The sequence below is a fragment of the Eubalaena glacialis genome, chromosome 7, assembly GCF_028564815.1.
Source record: "Eubalaena glacialis isolate mEubGla1 chromosome 7, mEubGla1.1.hap2.+ XY, whole genome shotgun sequence".
Taxonomy (NCBI): Eukaryota; Metazoa; Chordata; class Mammalia; order Artiodactyla; family Balaenidae; genus Eubalaena; species Eubalaena glacialis.
In genome coordinates, this window is record NC_083722.1 from 106,540,318 (window position 1) to 106,556,937 (window position 16,620).

Consider the following 16,620-nt stretch of genomic DNA (forward strand, 5'->3'; position numbering starts at 1 on the left):
CACTGATCTAGAAAAAGGAAGAGCCAGGCCAGCTGCCTCTTCTCCATTCCCAGAAGGATTTCTCTAAGGGGACGAGGGGCATGTCTAGGGCATGTCAGAGAGAGACGAGAGATGGGGCATGCGAATGTGGGGGTAAGGGGTCTGATGTGCCTGCAGCGAGGGTGTGTCAAGTGAGACGGGGAGGGAGGCAGGAAGGACAGTGGCTGTGCAGCCATAGAAGGGGTTTGACCCCAGCTGAGAACTCATCCATTCATTTATCTGATGTGTGTGCACCAACGGTGAGCCAGGCCCTTGCACGATGTGCAGGATTTAGAGATGAATGTGTATGAATCCTCTTCCTCAACAGGGGCTAGTGGAATGGGAAGGGGGTTAAGGAAGGGGGATAGACCCAAACCCAAATGCTCAGGAAAGCAAAATCGGGCAATTGTAGCTGGTTCTGTAGTAAGAGAAGGGAGGCACAGAGTGAGACAGAAGGAGGAAAGATAGAAATAAGGGAAATGTGTTCAATTCCACCTCTCCATGAAAAAATGATGCTTGGGCTGACCGTGAACCAGCATGGCAGGGAGGGACAAGTCTATTCCTCCGCAGGACTGTGTTTATCGAGATGAAATTCAGCACGGACCAAGAGCCTGTTCTGTACTGTGGTTGTGAAGATACACTCCTTCCAGTTCCCATGGGGACTCTCCATCTGACTTGGAAGACAGGGGTCGGATGGAGAACCCTGGGGATTCAGATTAGGCTTAATATACACCAGGGTGGCTGCTGGAAAAGCTAATGCAGTTGGAGGCAGGAAACCCCGTCGGGATGGGATCTGCAGCGCAAGCTGGGGAGGGAGAGGGGGGTGCTCAGGCCACGCATATAAACCATGACGTAGCAGAGGGACCAGAAGTGTCTGTAGGACTAGGGAGGGTAGGATAGGGCCCCCAGAGGTCAGACTGCAGCCCTGCCAGGAGGACCTTCCACCAGAGCTACGATGAAGCCCCTCACAGAGTCAGAAGGTGCAGCAAGTAATCTCTGGGGCTTCCTCCAGCCTGCACCTAGGACAGGATCTAAACCAGACTTTGAAGGATATTAGGACCCCAAGAAGTGAGACCAAGAGGGTGTGGGTGAGGAGAGCTGCCAAGCCCAGGGGAGGGAGGAGGAAGGGCTTCTCTCCTATAAATATGTGGTCTTTAAATGTCATCTTTGGAGAAAATACAGCAACCTTTTGAGGGTGAGAGTCTGTGTGGCATCTGAAAAAGGTGCTGGTAGTGCCCCACTGCATTCCCCTGGCAAATGAGTGCCAGTCTTTGCAAGAACTTCTGTCTGACCGGGGGAGCATCAGCCCATACGTGGGGCAAGGCAGACAGGCTAGAGAGTCATTCCTCCCGGAAGCAGCCCTAAACTAGTGGCTGATGGGAGCTGGGGTGTGAGTTCTCCAGCTCCTCCGCCCATTGGGCAGGATAACTCTGAGCTTGCTGGTCTCTATCAGCAACCAGACCACCTTGGTGGGAGTCAGCTCCAGTGGTCCCAAGCGTAAGCAGCTTGATGATGACACTTTGCTGGCCTCCTTCTCTTCCCTTCCCTGTCTCACTTCCCTCGCCCCTCCTGGTTTCCTGGAATCACCTCCCAAATGAGCTACTTAAGCTTGAATCCTGGTCTCAGCGTCTGTTTGGGGGAACCCAAAGCAGGAGAGCATCACAGTTAAACTTAGGGGCTTTGCAGTCAGAGGACTCAGGTTCAAGCCCCAGCTCTGGCCTTCACCTGGACCAGGTACTTAACTTCTCCAAGCTTCCATCTCCTCATGTTTAAAATGAGGGTGGGGTAATAATTGTACCTGCCTCATAGATTTCATGTGATCATTCATTCATTCCACAAATATTCATTGAGTGCCTACTATGTACCAGGCACTGTTCTAGGCTCTAGGGACACAGCAGGGAACAAAACTAAATTTCTGAGCTCATGAAGTTTACCTTATTGAGGAAATCAGATACTAAATAAACATATAATATCAGGCAGTGATAAAAAGCCAAGGAAAAAATAAACCTGGATAGAGAATGATGGAGGTTATTTTAAATGTAAGTGAATTAAATGAGAGAATTCACACAGTGTCAAGCATACTGTGAGGCACACAATAACCATTCAATAAATGTTTGCTAATAAAATCTTCAGCACCATCCCCATCATCACCTTCTCTTCCCACCCACCCCTGCCGTTTGCTCATTGACTCAGATGAGAAATACGTATTGGTCCCTCCTCAGTGCCAGACTCTCTGCGAGGTGCTGGGGATACTTTGGTGAGAAAAACAAACATTATCTTGACTTTTGTGGACTCATAGTCTAGTGGAGAAGAATAATAACAAAAACCCCCAAATATCATTAGACATTTACATGCTAAAATCAGTACTTGTAAGGGAAAATAAGACACACTGCACTATGAGAGAAGGAACGTGAACAGCATGTGCAAAGGTCCTGGGGTGGGGTAGGAGAAGGACAAGAGTAAGAATCAGAAAGAAGTTAAGTGTGACTGGAGCAGAGAGAGCAAGAGGGATTGTGGGCAGGAAGAGGTAGGCAGCGGCCAGGCCATTCCAAGCCATTCTACCATTTATCGAATGCCAATCAATACGTCAGTCTCTGTTTTAAGCTCTTTGTATGTATTATCTCATTAAGACTCAAGCAACTCTTTGAGGTGAGTATTTTTATTATAAATCTTATACCCCAAAAACCCTAAAGCTCAGAAAGGCAAAATAACTTGTCAAGGTCACCCAGTTAGTGGTGAAGCCAGAATTTGAACCCAGATCTCTCTGACTCCAGGGTCAAACTAGAATAACAATCTCCATCTTTATCTTAAAAGCCACAAGAACAGTGATTCAAGATAGTGCTATAGGGGGAAACTGGCTTTCAAAAGGTACATGAAACCTCTACGATTTCTTGAAATTGCATGCAAATCTACAATTATTTCAAAATAAAAAGTTTAAGGAATTTTTTAAAAAGCAATAGAGAGCCATTGAGAGTTCTTAAGCAATAAGGTGACCTGATCAAAACAGCAGTTTGATAGGATTCCATTGGCTTCCCTGAGGACCAGAGGGGGAAGCAGAGGCACTGAAATGATCCAGGTGAGAGATGATGCTGCCTTGGATCTTGTGTGTGGGAAATACAGGGAATTAAGAGATGTTTGGGAGGTTTATGGTGCCTGGCCGTGGAGCTGGTTTGGTTGGGAGGGAGGGAGAGAGAGAAAACTGTGAGGTTGGTGGAAGATCAGTGACATAGGCTCAGACCCCAGTTCTCAGCCTGGAGTCTGACTTGCTGGGGACCTGGGGTGCTGTCACTTCCTTGGGGCTCAGTGTTGCCATGGGTAAAATGTGGGGGTGAGGTGCACTAGACAGGCTCAAGGCCACCCCAGCTTGAGAAAATGCCATGCCGTGCTAACCTCGGCATCACGAAAGGGACCTGGGGACCAAAAAAGCCCCCCAGTGCACGCGCTGTCATATGGAACACCATGCCGTTGGTGTTTTCTATGTCTGTGCAGGCGCCCTGCTGGAAATTCAGCTCTCCCAGGGCAGATGGGGCATAATTGTGCCCCTGGCACCTGGTGCAGGGGCTTATGTGGAGGATAGGCTGCAAAATGTTTAACTAGGGCTGCACAGCCCTTACAGTGGCCTGATGTTTAAAAAGAGCCGATAGTCATGAACTGGCCCAGACTTGCGGAAGCATCTCTAGGCTCAACAGAAAAGGCTTTTTTCCATTGCACACTTTTCAGTGCAGGGTGGACTCCAAAAGCAGGGCAAAGTGCCCTCCTTGTCATGCTGACAGAAGAAAGAAAAACAGGATTCCAACCCCACTTTCACCACAAAGGGAGGGAACCTCCCACTGGATACAGAAGGGCTGGGTCCATGGGCCAAAGTCCGAAAGGAGAAAGGAAAGGCTAGTCCCCGGGGGCTCTTGAGTGTCCAGGGTCCAAAGAGGAGCATCCAGTCCTAAAAAGACACCCAAGTTCACTGCAGAGTCACCGGCCCAGGTCCTGAGACATCTGGGAGGACTCTGGGAGAAATGCCAGAAGACTGGAGACAGGGAAATTGTGTCTTGATTTTCAAACAAGGAAAAATGTGATGTCCAGAAACTACAGCCCTGTATGCTCAAAGGCAATCACTGTGACAAGAGCGACGAATGTGGGTGTCAGTGGCCTGCCCTGTGCCAGGCCCCACCCCAAGCACCTTGGGTGGGCAGTTATAGAAGGCAAGGCCCTGTTTTTAAGGAGCTTGCAATCTGTCAGGGGTCAGAGACATACAGTACATTAAGATTAGAGGGGAAGGGAGGTCCCATTTGTTTAAGGATATCTTGGAAAGCATCATGAGGAGGTGGATTTAAGGTGGATTTATACCGTAAAACCTCAGTCATTAAACCACTGTGACACTGGCAAATAAAGAGGCAGGTGTAACAACAGAACAGAATAGAAAGTCCAGGAATAGGCTCAAATCCATATAGGAAGCTGGTATATGATAAAGGCAACATCTCAAATCAGTGGGGTTCAAATGGACTTACTAATAAATGGCGCTGGGACGAACGGGCAATCATTTGGGAAAAGATATGATTAGATCCATATCCTATACCGTATGCCAAATGGATCAAGAAGATTGAAGTTCTAACTTAATAACAAAAACATGAACCCATAAAGTATCAATATAAAGCTTGGGCAAACTCCTTTAATACTTTGGAGTGGGTAAGGTCTTTCTATCATCCAAAATCCAAAAGTCAGAAAAGATAAGATTGTTGAATTTAACAAGATAAAAAAATCTTTCCCATTTCTACGTGGGAAAAAAATACATAAATGAAATTACAAGAGGCAAATGACAAATTGGGAAAAAAAGTGTATCTTATATCATGGACAAAGGGTTGATTGCCACAATATATAAAGTGCTTCTAGAAATCTAGATGGAAAAGACCAGCAACGTAATAAAAATTGGCAAAGGACATGAATAGGCAATTCCCCCCAAATAAACCCAAAGGGCTCTTAAACATATGAAACGCTGCTCAACCTCCCTCATAAGAAAATTTTAATTTAAAACTGCACTGATAAACCATTCAAAAGTCTGACGCAAGCTGTAGGTAAAGCTTGGGGGAGCAAATACTCTCATACATTGCCAGTGGGAGGGCAAATCAGTACAACCCTCTGGAGGGAGGTTTGCAATATCTGTCAAAATGACAAATACAGCTACCCTTTGACTCAGCAATCCACTTGTAGAAATCTGTCCTACGGATACACCAGCCCACACAGGGAACATGTCATTTCTATAGCATTGTCCAGAGTAGCAAAGGGCTGGAATGACCCCAAATGTCTGTCAGCTGGAGCCATGGTAAATAACGATGAAACATTTACACAATGCAATAATCTGCAGCTACATAAAGAATGAGGAAGCTCTGTATACAGTGATTGGAAAAGAACTCCAGGCTAAACTGTGAAATGAAAAGAGCAAGATACAAAACGGTCTGTATCAGTAAATGTAGCACTGTTAAAAAAAAATGGATTTGTTGAGATATAATTTGCCTAAGGTTTATCTGTTTAAAGTGATGATTCAATGGCTTTTAGTATCCTTAAGAGTTGTGCAACCATCGCCATAATCTAAACTTTATAACGTTTTCATCAAAGTTCCAAAAGGAACTTTAGTACTCTATATTTTGTATAAGAGGAGAAACAAGAAAATGGACACACAGGCACACATATATACACACACCATACATATCTGCATGTGTTTGCATACTCCTAGAAGGATACACAAGACACTAACACAAGTGTGACTGGGCATTGTAGAGTCGTGTGATGTGGCTGGAACTGAGCGTGCACAGGAAGGGCTGGTGGGAAATGAACCAGGACAGGCCAGTTGGGGCCAGATGGTTTAAGGCCTTAAATACCAGGCTAACCAGTTTGGATTTTAGCTCATCAAAGCCCAGTGCTGTCCAACAGAACTTCTGGCAATGAGGAAACATTCTGCATCTGTGCGTTCCAATATGGTAGCCTCACATGGCTCCTGAGCACTTGAGATGTGGCTCATGGGACTGAGGAAGTGTATTGAAAATTTTATTTCACGTTAGTTAACGTACATCTAAATAGCCACCTGTGGCTAGGGGCTGCCGCACTGGAGAGCACAGCTTAGACTGTGCGGAGCCGTGGAAGGTTCTGCAGGTGGGGAATAACACAGCCTGATGTTAGTTTGAGGGGATGTGCGAAGGATGGATTCCAGGGGAGCCAATGGAGGCTGGAGACAGCTGAAGGGGAATGGCTACAGCAAGGTCGTGCAGAGGGGAGGGAAACTGACCCTGACCTTAACCCAAAGCAGGGGCCCAGGGCTGGATAATAAGGGATGGGTTTGAGAAACTTCTAGAAGGGGATGTGGATAAGACAACAGACGGTGAGGGCGAGAGCAGAGTTGAAGATGACTCTGCAGTTCTAGCTTGAGTAGCTAAGCGGGTGGGGAGAACAAGAATGGAGGGATCCTGGTGGGTGGAGTAGGTGTGGGTGGGGCCACCAAGAAGCGCACACTGGGTCTCACAGCCTCAGAACAACCGAGGGCATCCACGTTTAGAATACAACCTCAATTCCCCACAGGGCAGAGGAGGCCACCAAGCTCTGGCCACCACCCACCTCTCCGCACTCATCTCCCACTTCCCCAGCTTCAGCTCACGCTGGCCTCCTCTCTGTTTCCCAACACACCTAACTCCCTCCCACCACAGGGCCTTTGCACGTACTACTCCACTTATCTCAGGGCCTGGCACATAGCAGGGCTCAAAAAATACTTGGTGGTGAATGAAGAAGGCAAAAGGAGGGGAGGATAGAGAATGCGTCTCGCCTCCAGCTTCCCCAAGAGAACTTTCCAGAGACCTGGGGAGGAGTGCGGTGGCCAACATGGTGACCTGTCCTGAGGACTCAGGGGACAGGGTCCTGGTCTTCCCAGCCTCTCGTGGCCAACAGCAGTGACAATCTGGAAAATCAAGTCCACACCCCCCGCCGAAAGCCGCTGCTCCTTGCTGAAGAGGGTGGCACGCCATCAAAGTAAGAACCGCACTCCCACCAGAAAGAAGCCCCAAGGACGAGAGGCCAGCGTGAACACTGCATCTTCCAGTGGAAGTGTGGGGGATGAAAGAGAGATTCGGGGCTCTGTCACCAAATCACCCTGGTTTGGTTCAGGGCTCTGCCTCTGGCCAGCGTGGGAGACTGATCCTCCGTTTTCTTAACTGAAAACTGGTGGTAATAATACCTGTTTTGCAGGGTGGTTGTGAGACGTGGATACAAAAGGCCTAACACAGAGTAGAGCTACAATAAATGTTATCTATCAGGAAAACTCGATAACCTGTGAGACCTCAACCCCCTAATAAAAAAAAAAAAGTCATGAGAGTCCAATGGGGGAGGCGTGAGCACATTCTGCCTAGAAATGACATGTCACAGTCAGAGAGATAATAATAAAAATAATGACAATGATAAATGGCAATTATGTAGTACTTGTAGTGTGCCAGGCACTGTTTTAAGTGGTTTGCTTTTATCAACTCATTTAATCCTCACAAGATCCCATGTCACAGATGAGGAAACTGAAACATGGAGAGCTTGAGACACTTGCCAGGTTATAGCCTGTAAGCGGCATAATGGTCCCGTCTCTGCGCTCAGCCTAGACTCTCCTGGCGCTCATGAAACAGGGACTTCAGGAGTAGGACCCATCTCACCCCTGAACTGGACAACTGGGCCCTCATGGGCGTCAGCCATCTGGTCGGTCCAGTTTGTTGGGCAAGAACCAGGTACCAGCCATGTGGTTGGAGCAGGAACGTGGTATCTGCCGATTCAGGGGGAGCCAAGGGCCCAGGCCTCAGAGTGGGAAGGCCTGCTTGGTGGGCAAGGTGCCTCCCCTCCGAGCCTCAGTTTCCACACCTGTAGGCAGGGGAAATCGTGCTTACCTTGCGGGGCTGTTGTGAGCACAAAATGGGCTTTTCCTGGTAACACACCGAGCATGCTCCGTGTGTGCCGACTCCCTCCCCCTTAGGACAAAGCCAGGGTGATGGTACTGGGGTGTCAGGGGCAGGGTGGAGAGAAGAGGAGTTGGGGTGAGGCCTGGAACAGGGCCAGAGCCCGAGCTCTAGGAGGGGAGGGCTCGGGAAAGGGGCTGCCGCAGATGGTGAAATACCCGACCCCCGTCTACCTGAGGTGGAGCCTGAGGCTAGGCCCCCTGGGGGAAAACCTTCGTTAGGAGGGGAAATGCAAAGTTTGCCAACACCTTGATTACAACCACAGAAAATTATGTATAAATGTGAAAAACGAGAAGAAAAGACAGAGAACGAATACAGTTTTGGGTTTTGTCTTGTTTTAATTATTTTCCTTTAGTACTGTTCTATCCTTTCAAGAAAAGCAAATCAGAAGAGAACGAGTCCTGATGGCCTCCGTCCTCTTGGCCTTCTTCCTGTACTTTCTGCCCAATACAGGCATCTTTCTGTTGACTGTGGACTCCACAGTCTCCTGAGCGTGAGAGCTGCCAGGGACCAAATCCTGTATTTCTGTGGACTTGCATGATGGAATCTGAGACGTGAGCTACCGTGGGGGATGTGCGGGCTTCACTGCATCATTCCCTGTCTGCTGAGCTCCTGGGGAACTGGGCCCCATGCTGGCTGGAAGGAAATCCTCTCCTCCTGGTCCAGAGCTCACAGGCCCAAGTGAGACTGAAACCAGCCAGGACGGACGAAGTACGCTTACCTTAGTCCAGGACGGCCCAAGAGGTTTCTGGAAGGAGGAGAGCTGGAGTTCAATCTTGGGTGACAAGTAGGAGTTACGCAGGGCCGTGTGCACACGAATGAGTGGGTGGAAGGGCACGCCAGGCAGCAGGAACAGCAGGAGCAAAGGCAGTGAGGTGGGAGGGAGTGCGGTGCGTGGAGGTGACTCGAGCAACTCAGCGTTTGCAGGATGAAGTGGGAGCTTGTATAACGGGAGATGAAGCGGCATTTCCCCTCAGTAGAGGCCTCAGAAGTCCCATGAGGATGGCTGGATTCCATCCCAAGGGTGTCAGGAGTGGTGGGTGGGCTTAAGCAGGCTATGACATGATCAGAGTGAGAGCGAGGCATTTCTGGGAGAGCTTCTGCCACTCCACACCCCCTCCGCAACCAACACACATGTACACCGAGGCCACGTGTGTGGCTGCAGGACCTAAGTCCTGTCCTCCGGGCTTCCACACTTCCCTGGCCGTGGCTGCCACCTACGACCTAATGTAACACAACCTGAAAAGTCTTGATGTTCAAGGCTTCAGGTTCTGTGAAACAAATCAATGACCTACTTTTTATACACTAAGTGAGAAATCTGATAAAACAGGTGCCCCTGTAGATTGTCCCAGGAAAGACGAATGGGGCAGAACTAGGGGGTGTAAGTCTAGGGCCAGGGAGGCAGATGTGGAGTCAGTAGGAAGGCGAACGTTCTCACAGTCAGAGCTGCCTGGTGACCACATGGTCTTCCTTGAGTCACTCAGCAGTGCTGCCTAACAGAGCTGACTCCCCAGGCTTCCAGACAGGCCTGGGCAGGGTGGTTGTTGACCAAGGCTAGCACCCACCAGAAGAGAGGATGTGATTGGGACTACGGACAGGGCTCCCCCAGATAAAATGGATCATCCCTTCCCCGACTCCATTGCTCCACTTCTCCAAATTGTCGTTATTGTTTTCGGAACAGAGCCTCTTACAGGTTTGTGAACAGCAGATAAAGACCTGTCAACAAGTCTGAACCCACTTGTTTAAGGTAGTTTGTTGAAAAGTGAGGCCGCCCCTCTCTCTTTTTTGTTTTGCTTCCTACTGTATATATTTATTATCCCCTCTGGCATTCAACTAGACCAAAAAAGAAGTTGATGGGGAAAAAAAACCCCTCTGAATAACAAGTTCTCTGTGGGGTGGAGGAAATGTTCATTTCAAAAAAAACCTGAGGGCATGCAGAGACAGTCCTCATTTCTCAAAGACGAGGCAAAATCTAAATGACTCTCTGGAGTGTCCAATAAATTGAGTCACGTTTATAAGGCACCTCCTTTCTTCACCTCTCATCGTGCAAGTAGCTGTTTTCCCCAGTCCTGGGCTTCCTTCCCGGACAACATGATGTGAAGCTGGCGGTACACGTAGTCCTCTGGCGGCTGCCCACCCCCATCTGACCCTTTACCCCGTCTCTCCCGACCCGTGTTCCCGAAGAGTCTCAGGTTTCATCCCTTCTTTGCCTTGAAGCCCCTGGACCATTGTGCTCACAGGACATCTGGACCAAGGTGGAGAAAGCACTGGGGTTGGAGTTAAGAAACCAATCTGTGTTTGAGTCCTGGTTTTGCTCCTTGGTGGCCGTGTGACCTCGGACAAGTGGTCAACCACACTGAGCCACAGTTTCCTCATCTGCCGAGTGGAGTTATTCATTTCTCCGTCCCTGCAGTGCTGGAGGAGGGTGTGAGGGAGGAGTCGACAAAGCCTCGGATGGTTCCAGGCATGCTCAGTTGCTCGGTGAGCCTGAGCTGGATCTTAAGGGGCCATCTGTGGGTCAAGTCTCGGCTGTGGTGCAGCAAGCTCCTAATTAGGAGGCTCCTAATAGCCCAGGGGGCTCCCTTCATTTGCCCGCCCTCCTTGCCATTGACTTGGGGCTGTGCGACCAGCCCTGGCAGACGAGCCACGGGGATATATGCATTTCTGGGCTGAAACCGAGAAAAGCCGACGCCCCTCCCCCCTCCTCTTCCCTCTGTGCCACAGGACACTTGGGGCCACAGTGGAGATGACAGAACCACGAGGTCCCAGAGTCACCAGATGGGGAAGAGACTTTGCATGAGCAAGAAATATACCTTTTTAATATGAAGCCACTGAGATTTCAGAGGTTCTTCTGCTTCATTAAGTAATGTACCAGGTAAGCCAAGCAACATTTATTGGGCAGTTATCGTACGTGATACATGCCAAGCATTGCGCCAGGTGCCAAGGTTACAGCAGTGATCAAAGGGTGTGTACACAGCAGAATCGTGCCTAACACAGTGGCAGGGGAGACAGGGCCTAGGATGGGCATGTGACCCAGTCTCAAACTGTCCTTGGAAAATCCTAACTGTTGCAATGGTTTAGAAAGCAGAACTCCGTGTGGGTTACTCTTAGGTCCAGTCAAGTTTGCAAACCAGTGAGCCAGACTAGAGGGAGAAACAAAAGGGAAAGACCCTGAACGCAGGGGCCTGGATGTTCCAAGATTGTGAGGTGACAATTGCAGCCCTGGCGGTGGCAAGGGCACAGGTGCTCCTACCAGACGGCACCTGTCAGCTCTGTCCTCATACAAAGACCTTCCAGGCACTGCTCGCTCTAATGGATGTTTCTGTGGGTAGAGCTAGGGTGAGGCAGCTAAATTAAATGAATAAAATGTAATGCCACACCACTGTCCCTGCCCTCAGAGGATCACAGAACGGGGGTCGCCTACAGGCAAGATTCGGTTTATTTGGGATGTTTTCACGCAGTGCATTTTCCTTGTGGGGTTGGGTGGATGATCCAGCCTTCACCACTGCCGCGGTGCCCTCATCTATCCAATGACCATTTTTCTGAACGCCTACTATGTGCTGGGCCTGTTGTGGGTACCAAGGGATGAAGACAGGAAAGGGAGCATCTTTGAGACCCAGAGGCTCTGCCCTGGGCTCAGGGACAAGGATGAGCTCGGAGCTAACTGACATCCCATTATGCCCCCTCTGTGAGCATGAGAGCATGTAGATGTAGATGGCCCCATGCAATTTTTATTCAGTGCACAGAGTCTACCACCAGACCCAGAAGTGCCTGCCCTGTGCTTGCTTCCTAGTTCCCAAAGAGCTTTTCCATGGCGAGATTGATGTCTCCATTCTGCAAGTGGGAAGACAAAACTTGGAGAAGTCACACAAGCAGTTGGAGAGACTGTCAAAGCCCAAGTCCACAGCTCAATTCCTAACCCAGGCTTTTTTCCAGTCCACCAAGAAGGAAACAAAACCTCAAACCCACCTGAACAGAAGAGAGGACAGGCCCCGCCTCCAACACTGCAGCGTCCTATTTACACGAAGGAGTGCCTAGCCCTAAATTTAGCAAAGAGAACCACATTCTGGCCTCGGGCGTCCTGTTCCAAAGTGCTGAGGGGGACCGGACTTTTTCCCAAGCATCCCGGAGGCACTGGGACATACGGTACTATTTGCAGCCTGAATACATTAATCATTTAAAGGCCAAGATCCGGTTTGGAGAGTGGCTGGGTGTCCACTCATCCATCCTCGCAAAGCACACCCCAGATCGATGTTTGCCTTGAGCCAAAATCGGAAACGCAGCCAGCCTCACCACGCAGGCCATTATTGGGAGCAGCTGAAAGTGGAAGAATTCAGAGATCACGGGCTCTGGACGGGGGCCAGCCCTCCGTGGTGATGCCCCACAACAGAACCCAGCACAGGCAAAGCACCCGCATACCTCAGACCCATTATCTTGGGCAATCCTCCCAGCAACCCCGAGAGGGGTGAGTCGCACCAGCCCCATGTGCAGATGGGGACACTGAGGTTAAGAGAGGCTGAGTGATTCACGCAGCCACATAGCTCGTCAGTGAAGCAGCCGCAACAAACAGGGCTGGGCTCCCCATTGGCTGCTCTGCCCGCAGATCTACGCTCTGTCGTCTTCGGGTTGACCACAAAAGGGCCCAGTAGGGGCTTCCCTGGTGGCGCAGTGGTTAAGACTCGCGCTCCCAGTGCCGGGGCGGGGGCGGGGGCCGGGTTCCGTCCCTGGCCGGGGAAGTAGATCCCGTATGCATGCTGCGACTGGGAGTTCACATGCCACAACTGAGGACCTGGTGAGCCACAACTAAGACCCGGTGCAACCAAATAAATAAATATTAAAAAAAAAAAAAAGGGCCCAACATTGGTGCTCCCTGCACCTGCCCCGTCACCCTCACCCATGGGTCATCGGTTATAACATTGTGATGTGTCCTGCATCACGGACGGAGCTGCCGACGCACTGTACATGTATCTGCGGACCAGTCTATCACAAAGCCACGAGCTACTGGAGACGTGGGCCCACAGTGACGTGGCCTCATCCTACCCTGCTCTTCCCAGCTTCCTCAGGTGAGCTGTGAAACTCCAAGGGGCCAGGCTTTGAGAGAACGGTGGGCACTAGACTGAAAGGCGATTTGGGGCCAAATGTGGCGCCACCGGGGAGAGGCGCCAGTGGGCAGGCCGTGGACAGCTGGGGTTTGGGAAGAGGGATGTGCTGGTTCTGACTGCGTCCTAGGGAGACCCCTCTGGCTGCACTGCAGGGGGCTGGGTCGTAAGGGACAAGGCTGCAGGTGGCGGGAGGGAGGGAGGGGCAGTAAGAAGCTGGGGCACTCAGCCAGATGGTGTGGCCTGGAGGACGGAGGGTCAAACAGGCTGCACACAGGCGCTAGAGAAAGCACTTGACCACCACTGAGGGTCTGTATGTGTGGGGAGGGAGCGGGCAGCAGGAGCGGAATACCACGCCAACCTCGGTTCCAACAAAGGAAGAGGAGGAGCAAATCCACTTATTCAACGCAGATTTACTGAGCAGCTATTCTGTGTCAGGCCCTGAGGTTAAGAATTTAGTCTAGAACAAGAAGACCCTTAGAGAGCAGTTGGTTCAAACCCAACATCATACAGGGAAACACGGGCTCAGAGAGGGACGGATGTTGATTCAAGCTCACACAGCAAAGGGAACAAACCGGAAGTCACTCAGCTCTCTGGATCCCCAGCCCAAAGCCCTCCATGCCACCCCAATGCATCCTTCTCAACACACTGTCTGGTGCCAGACAAGGATTTCTGGAGGCATTTCCGGGTCTTGGACACAACCCAGTGGGCTCATTCTTTGCAGCTATGCGAAGATCCTGTGTTTACACACAAGCTTACTACCATCACTCTGCTTCTTGGGTACAAGACGGCTTTGCCTGGAGGTCTCAGACAATCACCTCCCCGACAAAGGATGCCAGCCTTGCTGGGTCCCTGTTCCAGCTCCTCACTGGAGTTTTCTGACCTACCTGCCCTCTGACTCTTCCATTCCTCCCTTGGAGTTGGGGTTCACACCATCTCCCCAAGCTCATTCCAATAACCTCCACAGGCCTTTCTCTTGAGTAAATGACCTGGGGGAAAAAAGAGGAAAAGCTGGGCTATTTCACCACCCAGCAAGGTGAACCCAACCAAATTACCTCCTTCAGGCCACAAACAGGTTTCAGCACCTGTGTTTAATGAGGTCTTATTTTTTGAGCCAGAGATCCTGCTTGGATGGCTAGGTACTTCAATGCACTGGGCCTCAGTTTCCTCATCTGTAAAATGAGCATGTCCTGCGGATCCCTGAGCGAGGGTTCAGCCTGGAGCCCGGCACAGAGTCAGATCTCAGCAGATGGCAGCCATCGCCACGACACGCTGGGACCTCTGTGAGATGCAGGCTGCCCGCCAAAAGGCTGGCTGTTTTGCTGGTTCGTGGTGCCATTTCCCACACATTAGCCTGCCTAAAAGTCATCCGGGGAGATTGTGAAAATCTACAACCTACAGACTGCTAGAGCATCCTGCCCCCAGAGTCTGGGATGGGGTCTGGGAACCTATGCTTTTGCCAACTCCTCCTGGGTGGCAGAGGATGCCAAAGGCCATGTCGTGAAAAGGCACAATGTAGGTCACTGCATCCTCAGGTGACCCCACTGCAACGATGTGGCCTTTGAGAAGCAGATCGCGCCAGCCCGATTCCACATCCTTCCATGATGATGTGACAGGACATGGAGCTGAGGATGTAGGTGGCCTTTGGAACGTGTTCTTCATTGAGGTGGGAGGAAGGAATGAGAGAAGCCGGGACTTTCAGGGCCCTGCAGGTGAATCACACCTGGGTGCAGGGACACTTCCTCCCTTGTCTCAAGGACAGTTGTGGCTGTGCCTCAATTCCCAGGCCCCACGGGACAGTCATTTCTGTTTAGCCCAGCTCTACTTTAGGACCCCCAGATATGTGCTTGGTTTACTCATTCTGTCACTCACTCACTCAATCAACAAACACAACACGAGCCCCTCCTTGGTGCCTGAACTTACATGTGTTTGATGCTGGACTGTGCGGCAACAAAAACATCGTGACCATCCACTTCTCACTTCTCTGAACTATATGTAAAAGGGCAAAACAATAACACATATTTTAGAGGGTTGCCGTGAGGATTCAGTGAGATAATGCACGGGAAATGCTCAGGCCCCCTGAGCGCTTCCTGTAGTATGTGCTTCACACGTGCCATCTTATCTGTCCCCTGAACCCCCTCCACTCTCTATATCCTAGGAGCAATGAACTTTCCTCAGTTCCTCAGGGGCTCTGCTCTCTCTTGCCTCCAGGCCTTTGCAATGCTGTTCCCTCTGCCAGCAACACTCTTCCACTCCCCGAGCTCCCCTTCCACCTACATACACACTACCTGGCTAACCCGTCCTTGAGGTCTCTGATGTCACTTCTTCAAGGGAGCCTTCCCTGACTGCTGCCCACCCCCCGACTCATTGAGGCCCTCCCCCCGCCATGCATTCCTACAGCACAGTCTTTCTCAACCTCGGCGGCACTTTTGACATTTGGTCTACACAATTCTTAGTTGTGGAGGTTGCCTGTGTGTTATGGGATGTTTAGCAGCATCCCCAGCCTCTATCCACAAATGCCAGTAGCACCCCCCAAGCTGTACAACCAAAAGCATCTGTAGACATTTCCAAATGTGCAGTGGGGGAAGCAAGACCCACTGGGTCAGCATCTTGTTCCTCCATCATGAACACACAGCCTGCAGGTCACTGCGTGTTCAGCATCTGTCCTCCCTGAGAGACTAAGCTTCATGAGGGCAGGAGCTGGGATTGCCCTACCCATTGATGAATCCTCAGCACAGAACTCACTTGCAGGCAAAGTACTGACACTCAAGAAACACTTTTTGAATGGACAGATGGACAGAGAGATGGATGGATGAAGTGATTCACCCAAAGTCGCACTCCTAGCAGATGGCCCTGCTGGACTTCGAACCCATTCTCTGCTGGCGGGGCCCACACTCTTTCTACCTCACTGTCTGGAGCTTTTGACCCTGCACCAGACGCTCCTCTCCAGACCTTAGTAACAGCAGCTCATGCTCGTGGAGAGGCCACTACAGGCAGGGCTCTGAGCCGAGCGTTTTTCATGGCTTATCTGGCTAAATCCTCAGCATGACTCTACGGGGTAGGCACTGCTATAATCTCCATTTACAGATAAAGAAACTGAGTTGCAGGCAGGTTAAGTAGTCTTACCAAGTCAGGCAGCCAGGGAAGGGGCAGTGCTGGGAGCTCCCTCTGCAGGAGATGGCTCACAGTCTGGCATCAGAGCACATGAGGCCTCCTGAAATAAGGACCAGCACCCACCTAGCTTGATTCGTGGCCCAGGCAAAGGGACCTAGAGCGAGCTCATCAAAACTGCTGATGACGCTGCATTAGGAGTAGTTGCTAATACGTGGGGAGAAAGGAAGGGAACCCTCAGAGAGTGCTCCTGACCAGAGGAAAATCATGATCCTGCAAAAAAAAGTACCAAATTCTTGGAGATGGGAAAATAATGACTTTGACATTAGTAAAGATGAAAAAGCAATACCAATGGGGGAATGAGCCCAGACACAGAAGAAAACAACCCAAGGGTCATAGACGCTCACAAGCTGAGTCAACAA